The 10,265-nt window shown below is 42.6% G+C and overlaps 1 long non-coding RNA gene across 1 annotated transcript; it reads right to left on the bottom strand.

The window, feature by feature from the left end:
• Positions 1–621: 621 nt before the first annotated feature.
• Positions 622–4,532, bottom strand: LOC311035566. Its single transcript, XR_014599744.1, has 4 exons — positions 4,393–4,532; positions 3,190–3,276; positions 1,232–1,315; positions 622–781 (listed from the first exon to the last, which is right to left on the bottom strand). It is a non-coding gene; the product is annotated as an uncharacterized lncRNA (long non-coding RNA).
• Between the last annotated feature and the right edge of the window lie 5,733 nt (positions 4,533–10,265).

Below are 10,265 nucleotides of genomic sequence, written 5' to 3'. Positions count from 1 at the left end.
TTATAGAAACATCTCAAGGATGATCAGTGCAAACAGGATGCACCTCAGCTTAACTTTGAGTGTCATAGCAAAGGGTGTGAATACTTATGCACATGTGATTTTGTCTTTTTTTTTTAGAGGTGCAACCGCTCCTATAAGAGGGTTTAGGACCCATCCGTGGTGAAATTTGTTTTCAGTCGTGAAAATGTGTCTTTCGCTGTGACGCCATGCTGTGGAAAACACGCCCATAGGCTGATAATCTTCACACCCAGTGTGAAGTGCTGTGATTGGCTAGCAAGATGCATGATGAAATGAATAACTCATAAATTTCACCGCTCACTTCACACTGGATGTGATTATGTTTTATTCATTTGCCATAACATCTTAAACATCTATTTTATTTTGTCATTATGGGGTATAGTCTGGAGAATGTTGAGTAACATTTTTGAATAAGGCTGTAACATTGTATGTACACTGTATGTGCAAGCAGAGTGTGTGTGTGTGTGTGTGTGTGTGTGTGTGTGTGTGTGTGTGTGTGTGTGTGTGTGTGTGTGTGTGTGTGTGTGTGTGTGTGTGTGTGTGCGTGTGTACACACACACACTCTAACATATTTATACTTTTACCTAAGTATTCATTGTCAAAGCTTACTCTTCCACTGGGGCCTCACTGCTAGCTGGCAGACTGTGATAGGGCTCCTTTTGTCCACCCGCTCTGTCACTTGAATTACGCAGCCACACCCTAATCTCCTTCTCAACATCGGAATCCTGAGGACTTGGATGAATGCGTTACTTTCTTACAGCCTCTGAAACATAAAAACAAATAGGCTTATATGAAACAATAATTTGTGTAGGAAGCAATTTCTTATTCGTTGCTGTCGGGCAGAAACCTTGTATCAACATCCTTTAATCTTTTTTTGTTCCGTTTTTGTAAATGAAAGCTCTACTTCGTCATACAACATGTAAACCCTCTGTTAATTTAACAAGTATAATCCAATGGACACAAATAGTCCATTTGGGTTACTTGTTAACTACAGATTTTACAATGGAAGCTGCCATTCTTAGGTTACCTGTTAAAGTGTGTTGTGTGGGAAGCTACTCCAAGTGATTCATTCAACATTATGGTAGTCCTGAAAAAATCTAACACTTTGTTTGCAGACATAAACATACATAAACCATGCTAAATCCAGATGTGACGTGTGTGGGCATTCCTGTCCATGATCTCCCTATGTATCTATTGGTGTTATCAAACATACCTGCTGCTGATAGAGAGCGTCTCACAGCAGGGGGTACGGCCACAGGTGAAGGACAGCTTGCAGGTGGAAGGTGGCTCACACTCCCTGTGGGCAAATGATGGTGTATGTCAGCGGGTGTCCAAACATATTTTTCAAAGAGGGACATATAAGAAAATATGAAAATACTTTAGGGTCGACTGCATCTCCTGTCATACTGCACCTTTGGACCATGATTAAATCACATACAAATGCATCACATTACAACTATTTAATTTAACTACAGTGCGACATCAATAGCCGTTTGTCAAATGTAAATCACTCATCTGTACTGTATGCATGCACTGTGTTGCTATTATATTTACAGTCCAATAAATTATCTTTCTTCAAATGGCTGTGTAGTCAAACGTAACCAGGTGTGAAAACGTCTTTACAATTTTGTTTAATAGAGCACCGAAGTCTGACGTCACTGCCAGTAGAGGGCCAGTAGAGGGCGCTGTTCCAGGGTTCGTGGCTTTATTTTTTATGTTGAAATCCCCATTTGGGAATCTTAGATCACGTCATATAAGAACTGTGTTCCAAACATAAACACACCACCCTGGCGTTTTTGTCAGGGGGGTGGCTCTGCATCGTTTATGATATTCATTCATATTTGATACAGCCTGTTTCTGCCGAAAATGGAATTAAAGGTAGGGTAAGTGATTTTCTTTGGTTGAAATAAGTGTTAAATAGCTCTATATTCTGATAGTACTCATTGCTATAGAGTGTTTGTTCAGTTAAAGGAATCTCCTTGTCTCTTCAGCTCTTTATTAAACACAAAATACATTTTCGTCTCAGTTTTAGTTTCATTTCCAATGTTTTCCAATCAGGATAGAGAACTCAATCAGGATATAGATTAAACAAGTGAAATTTGAAGTGATGACAAGAAATGAGCAGAAAAAAATGGAACTGGAACACTATAAAAATGAAGCTTAAAAATGGGTACTTTCTCCTGATTGGCTGAGATTTTGACACCTACCTAAAAATGTATTTTCTGTTTATTAAAGAGCTGGAGAGACGGGGAGACTCCTGTTACTGAACAAACACTCTATAGCAATGATTACTATCAGAATATAGTAATTTAACCTTTTAACAAAATACTTTTTGTTTTAACCAAAAAATATCACTTACCCTACCTTTAATTCTGCCTTAAAAGTCTTAAGAACTACTACTTCCGGGTCTGAAATCACTGTCCCCACAGCAGCCGCGTTCATGGGAAATGTAGTCTTTGGGTTGTTTGACTCGTTTCTAGTGTTTATATTGTGTTACTCTTTGGGTAAATGTGTACATTTACACCTTCAGTCAATGCTTCATATCCATATGAGTAAAAACACCAGGGTGGTGTGTTTATTTTTGGAACACAGTTCTTATATGAAGCGATCTAAGATTCCCCAATGAAGATATCAATACAAAAAGTAAAGCCATGAACCTGCGGAATCATGCGCCCTCTACTGGCAGTGACGTCAGGACTTCGGTGCTCTATAGCAGCGGTTCCCAAACTTATTTAGCTGTGCACCCCTTATTACATCCTGACCTAGATGACGCACCCCCCCGGGGCGTCATCTAGGCAAACCAATTAGGTTGGTTTGCCTAGATGGCAGGTCACGCACCCCCTGGGGTGCGCGCACCACAGTTTGGGAACCCCTGCTCTATTGAAATGGCATTTCTTTCAGTTAGGAATTCTTACACATTCTGCTGAGAAATAGCCTATCTGCCCAAACTAATTTCAATACACCATCATGTCAATGTATGAATTAGGCTGCAAGCCTATGGAGTTATGGAGGGTATGGGGCTGGGCTGTGTAGTTTAACTTAAAAAAAGGGTCCAAATCCTTCTATTTTTTTTCAAGCGTTTGTTTTAAAAGAGCCGATCTACAAGCCCCTTTTCAAATAGCCAATGTATATGAGGTTAAAGTGCCTAGACCGAAGCTATACCAATCTTACCTGCTGACAGACAGACGGACGGGCGGACGACTCAAGGTGGTCAACAATGCAGTCTCTCACATACAGGCGGTGGTCAAATAAGACTCCCTGTGCACAAATGATGGATTTATTGAGCATTGAAGGATCTACAACAGTGGCTCTCAAATGTCAAGCATTATATCCATGCATTCAGACCATGTGCATTTTGTCAATATATCAACAACAAGCTAAGGCAGGGGTCTTCAACGTTTTTAAAATGTTTTATATACAAATATTGTATAATTATGTAGGCCTATAAAATTGTGATTCATGTGTATAAACATACCATGTTATTGTGCATTCAATACTAAGCAATTAAAATAATAGATAGATTAATATATTCATGCTTTTAATTCAAACATACATGTACAAGGTACAGTGAGTAGGGTGGCTATGTACCCAATGTGAATACTATCAACAATCTGTCAATTGCACAATAATCATGTATACAAGCTATTCAAAATAGATAGAATCATAATTTATTTTAAACATAAATATGGAAAATATTTAAAAAATATTAAAGAAAAATTGACATTTTTGAAAAAAAAAGGTCTAATTGTGTAATCAAGCAACAATTTCGCGGACCCCTGCAGTACCTCCGTGGACTCCCTTGGGGTCGCGGACCCCTGCAGTACCTCCGTGGACCCCCTAGGGGTCGCGGACCCCTGCAGTACCTCCGCGGACGCTCTAGGGGTCGCGGACCCCCTGTTGAAGACCTCTGTCTAAGTTTTCATTTTATTTGTGCTCTTTCTCACACACACAGAGAGAGTGTGTGTGTGTGTGTGTGTGTGTGTGTGTGTGTGTGTTAGACACATTAGCTAAACATTAGCCTATACTATTCTACTGAAATGATATCTGAATTTGCTAAATGTACTCAAATACAACCCCAACACAACATCACACTTAAACTATAACAAATATAATTATTAATAATTAAAAACTCACCTTATAGGCAAGCAGTAGGCTAGTAGTAGCCTATATTATAAATTATATTGTATATCCCGCTATCATTTCTTGAAATTATTGTCATAAAATCCCTTTATCAAGACAAATGAAATCGCTAAACAACGTGTCGTGATCATAGAGTTGGGTGGTGACTCCAGACAACAGTTGTTATCAATAGCCTACAGTAACAGTAGTAGGCTAAAGTCTACATAAATAGTATTTCTGTGTGTCAACACTCACCTAAAATGTCTGCTTCTTCTTCTTCTTTCTTTTATCTTCTCTGAAGTCGGTTAATAATTATTTGAATGAAACCAAAGTAACGCAATTTGTCTAACTGTATTTAGAGCGCTCGAGCGACTGCTCGAGCGTTTCATTCTCCCCGCTCTGAGTCACTGTTGCCAGATTCTGTGAGAGAAATAAGCAGCCAGGTCTATGAAAATAAGCCTTAACCCTACATTGGCTATTTGAAAATAGCCGATCTACAAGCTCACAGTGCGTCGCATTTGCAACACGTTGTGAGCTTGTAGGTCTGCTATTATCAAAAAGAAAAAGTTAAATATATTTGTAATATTATTTGAAACAGATGGGGGTCTGCGGAAAAATGCATTAATTTGGGCATCCTTGACATGCAGATGTTTGAGAACTGGTTTAAACAATAAATAAAAAATGGAAGCAAGCCCAAATAACTACACTTTAGAAACAAACCCCCAAAAAGCAACCCACTTAACTACCAATATTTACAAGCAACTTCACGAAAAACAAGCCCAAAGTCGCTTATAATAAGCAGATATGGCAACACGGTTCACAACCCAGAATGCATTGCGTGTAAAAAACAACAACAGATCTACAAACTCACAACGCGTTGAATGGCGACCAGATGTAGATCTGTAGATCTGTTCATTTTTGTAACCATAGCACCGGTCTGTTTTGGCATTCAGGAAGTTGCCATATGAAGTAAATAAGTTATTGGATGCATGTTGTCATAATAACAATAATAATAATAATTATTATTATTATAATTAATATAAAAATAATAATAATAATAATAATAATAATAATAATAATAATAATAAGTGTAATAATAATAAGTATTATTATTATTATTCAATATATTATTTATGTCACATCACAAGAAAAGGACAAGAAATGTAAAATTAAATTTAAAAAGATATAATAATATATACTGTATATATACTGGGGGGGGGGCAATTGTAATGGAAGAAAATCTTCACAGTCTAATGTTGGCAGGTATGATGACTCCCCGGGATCCAAACTAGTTAAAATAGTAGATCTGAAAGCTCACCACGCGTCCCGGGCTTGTAGATCTGCTATTTTCAAGGCGTTTTTTTAATTAATTGATGGAATTTCGTCAATTTTTTAATGTATTAATGAAATTATTTTGATACATTTTTGATTTTAGTATTTTTATTGATGAAGATTTTAGATTTTTGAAATAATAATATAATATATTTTTGTAGGAAACGGAAAAAAGGGATCTTTCCTCGTGACCCATAAAAATGTGTCCATGACCCACAAATGGGTCCCCACCCACTGTTTGGGAAACAGTGATCTAACCCAGTGGTTCTCAACCCTTTCAGGCTGCGACCCCCCAAAATAATCATATTTGAAATGGGGACCCCCCACCCTGAAAACTAAGCACTTGGAATGTAGGAGTTGATGCATTACGTTTAGTTCAGACTTTATTGTGAAAATAGCAGATCTTCAAGCTTGTAGATCTGCTATTTTCAAAATGTTTGCCTCTTTCTGATATTATTTGACAATTTGGCCAATGTTTGACCATTTTTTATAGTATAACGTTTGTTGATTACTTTTGATGCAGTAATGTTCATTTTTTTTTAGGTATTAAAAAGGTCTTAAAGGTCCTTAAATTGTCACTTCACTATCATCTGGGGACCACCCCAAATCATGTGGGGATCCCCCTGGGGGTCTCGACCCACATGGTGAGAATCACTGATCTAACCAAACTTGACCAGCTGCTAAGCTGGTCTGTCCAGTGTCCAGCCATCTGACCAGCTAAGTCCAGCTGCTAAGCTGGTCTTTGCTGGTCTGTCCAGTGTCCAGCCATCTGACCAGCTAAGTCCAGCTGCTAAGCTGGTCTTTGCTGGTCTGTCCAGTGTCCAGCCATCTGACCAGCTAAGTCTAGCTGGTAAGCTGGTCTTTGCTGGTCAGTCCACCCATTTGACCAGCAAAGACCAGCTACCAGCTTGGCTTTGCTGGTCAGTCCAGCCAGCCAGCTGGCTGACCAGCAAAGACCAGCAGAATCCAGCTTAGTGCCCAGCTAACCAATTACACTGACACACCAGCCTGACCAGCCTGGCCAGCTTGTCCAGCCTGGTATACCATCTAAACCAGCTTAAGACCAGCCAAGACCAGCTAATACCAGCTAAAACCAGCTAAAACCAGCAACCATCATAAGCTGGTTTGTGCTGTTTTTTTCAGCAGGGTTAGAAGACTAGGATGAGTGCATGTAGATTCAGACAGACAGGCGGAGTGATATGTGAGGCTCCAGGCTCTAGTCTACACAGTGCAATGTTGTAGAAAGTGGAGTGATATGCTGTGTTCTAGAAAAAAATCACACCCTGTGTGAAGTGAGTGGTGCCTTGCTTAGCTTGGCTAACATGTTCAATCAGCCAAGCTAACATGTCCAACGTTAGCTTGGCTGATGGCACTGATGTCACTTTGAAACATGTAAACAATGTTTCAAAGTGACACACCTATTTATAGGGCTCTATTTCGTCATGCGTCTCGCTAGCCAATCAAAGCACACCCTTTCAACATATTGTCACGTGTCACGTGATGCTTGACCAATGTTAGCTTGGTGGACACACGGACATACAGACATACATACATACATACATACGGACACACAGACAAAGCCAGATATAGGAGTGGTTGCCTTCGGCACCACTCAAAAAATAGTTCCAAGTTCAAGAAAAGAGCGGCAAATGATGTGGGAATGTAATATGGGCTGCCCACACTAAAAACGCATGGGGCCCAAAGGTACAAATCTGCTCTTGGCCCTGAACGGACAGACCCACACTGGCCCACTATGGGCTAGCCCCAGCTCAGCCCCAAGTGTGGGCTGCCCACAGCAAGCCCACGGTGAGACCACAGCTGTGGGCATCACCTGGGCAAACCCGCGATGGGCCTGTGCAGGCTTGGTGCGGGCTTGGCATAGCCCTCACTGCCCACACATAGCCTGCATGGGCCCCACAGGGGCTCGCTTGCAGGGCAAGCTATGGGGCAGAGACGCCACCGTATCTTAGCAACAACTACAGCGCTCACTCTCATTGGTCCTGTCACGCTAAGAGCAGTCTCCAGACAATGGCATCGCAGACAGCTTGCTGTTACTGCTGTAGCCATCACAGGCAGTTGCAGCACGACGGACAGGGCGCTGTGATAGCTGCCATGTCGCTAACGCTAATCTGGTTGTCATGCCTGCAGCGGCTGTGCAATCACTTTGTCAACAATGCACGTTCGTGTGGTGAATGTCTATATTGCTGCTCAGTTCGTCCATTGTACATGGTGTATGTTTGTGTGTGTCTTCTGGAGAACTATGTCGCTCCACAGCAACTACAGTAACTAACGTAATGGCAGGACCGCCACGTGCAACGCATGTTAGGCTGCATTATGGTCATGTAGTAATTTCAGATAATTTCGCTCCGATTACAGCAGTGTTTATCAACCCTTTCACGCCGCCCCCCCCCCCCCCCCCACAAATACACGTACTTGATCTGGGACCCCCCCATTCTGTTTGACTCCGTTCCACAAGTAAATATTGTGAAAATAGCCGATCTACAAGCTCGAAACGCCTCACGTTGAGAGGCTTTGTAAGCTTGGAGATCGGCTATTTTCTACATGATTGCCTCTTTCTTACATTCTTTGCCAATGTGGCCCATGTTTTCATAGCATAGTTTATTGACTACTTCTGTTGCAGAAATGGCCATTTCCTTTACTTTCGGTTTTTTATTGTCTCCGCCAGGCCGAAAGGCATGGCGCAAGACTATGTTTCACCCCCTGTCCGTCCGTCTGTGATAGCTAATCTCTCACATCGTTGACTTGATCGCAGCAAAATAACAGCCCGATGTGGAGAGTCAGTGAGAGCTGGATAAACGACGTAAAATGTGTCAAAAGGAGTCTGTACGCCTGTCGATAAATGAACACATGACGTCAGTGGGAGAGGAGATATTGTGTCTTTTGGACAAACAGCAGCGTGGTGCTGATGTTTGTTGTGTCAAGCAGCTTAATGTCACAGTGTTTGTGTTGGAGCGCCTCAGTGCGGCTGCAGAGTTCATGTGCAACCTCTTCCACAGAGACACAGAGACACTAGAAACTCTGCTGGGGAAAAAAAACACTGCTGGGCATTGACTTTCCTATGGACATTGATCTACACACTGCAGGTATATCTGCTACACACACAACATCAAACTACACACTGCAGGTATGATGCAGCGTTTGCATTACAGCCAGCATGCCAGCGTAGTTCCCATATGGTTTCAAGGTGGGCTAAACCATATGGACCCCATGTCAGCAATGTCAGCGGCATCCACTTCAGTCCCAACTGCGATGCCCATGCAGGCTATAAGTAGCTTCTACCTGGCCCTTAGGTGGGCCCCAACTAGCCATGTTTATGTGGGACCAAGGCGGGTCCTAACTGCGTTTGCCCATGCAGGCTTTAACTGGGTTCTACCTGGGCCCTAGGTGTACCCTAACCAACCACAGTGCAGTGCCCATCGCTCCAATTGTTGTGATGTCAGGGCTCTCAATACTGCACATTGGTGGAGGAGGAGGAGGGGCCGCAGGGGGACCGCACACATCGCTGAACCAATGGTAGCCCACGGATGTTTCCTCTGTGGATTTACAATCTGCCCCTCTATGCCACATATCATCCGCACTACAGGGTCTTCACTGACCGAGCCACGGCCCCACTCACCCTCATGACGCTACGCCACTTAAACGTGCGGCAGCATGCGCTGGGTTGCCAGGTTTGCACAGCCTGCGCCAGAAACAAGCAACCACCTTCATGAAAAAAAAAAAAAACACCGAAATGGTCCGCAATGTTCCAGGGGTGTCCCCGCGCGTCCCAACACTCCACAGGGGGTCAGTGGACCATCAGGGGGTCCGCGGACCCCCTGATGGCGGATGAAACATAACAAATATTATTTCTTCAAATTTTTTCCTTTTTCAAAAAAAAATTTCCACAGTTTCACTCCGGCGATTTGGGTCCCCCAATATACACACGGCCACGCTGGGCCCCGTGCGCGGCTGGGGTTGAGGGGGGCGTAGCCCCCCGAAACTCTAGTATTATATAAGTCATGATCCTGGCTCATGGTTCTAGGCATTTATACTTAATACCTCAGCTCAATGGCAAGCGTCATGTCTCCACGGCAATGGTAATGGTGCCATTGGTGCCATTAACACTGCAATGGTGCCATTAACACTACCTGGTGGTTTTCATGTCAAGGACCCCCAAATGAATGTGCATTTGGCCACAGACCCCTGAAAATAATTTGTGCCAGGGACCCCCATACAAGAATTCTGTTTTTAAAAGGTTTCAAAACATATTCCACAATTTAGAAATAGCCGATGTATATAGGGTCCTGGGCCCCAATTTTAAGAGTAGCCACAGTCTCCCACCGGAGGTACCTGTGCCACTGGCCCGTTCCCATGTCTGTCTGTCTGGGCCTCCATTGCTCCTAAATCGTTTTTCCGGGAGTATACTGCACTGATTGGTTAGCAGAGTCAGTCTCCAAATAGTTTCCACAGCCCATTCAGATTGCAACATCCTATCGCTGGCAAAGTCAGCCCCCCAAATATCTCCACAGTCCATTGAAATGCATTGTAACATCCCATCGCTCTGAAAGAAAGTCGGTCCCAAACTTGGCCCTCACCCTGCTGCCCTTTAGCAGGACAGCTGTTAAAAGAAAAAGACTAGCTGATTCCAAAAATCTGACACTGATACAACAAATAAGAAACACAAAACTAAGGCACAATGACCCCCAGTAAGGCAAACAGCAAGTTAAAGACTTGCAAGCATAAATCAATAAAAGGTCAGCCAGCTATTGCTGCACAATAATGTTTGTCCAAATGAG

The sequence above is a fragment of the Gymnoscopelus microlampas genome (assembly GCF_963454915.1).
Source record: "Gymnoscopelus microlampas genome assembly, chromosome: 19".
Lineage (NCBI taxonomy): Eukaryota > Metazoa > Chordata > Actinopteri > Myctophiformes > Myctophidae > Gymnoscopelus > Gymnoscopelus microlampas.
This window is presented reverse-complemented; position numbering and strand designations above follow the sequence as displayed.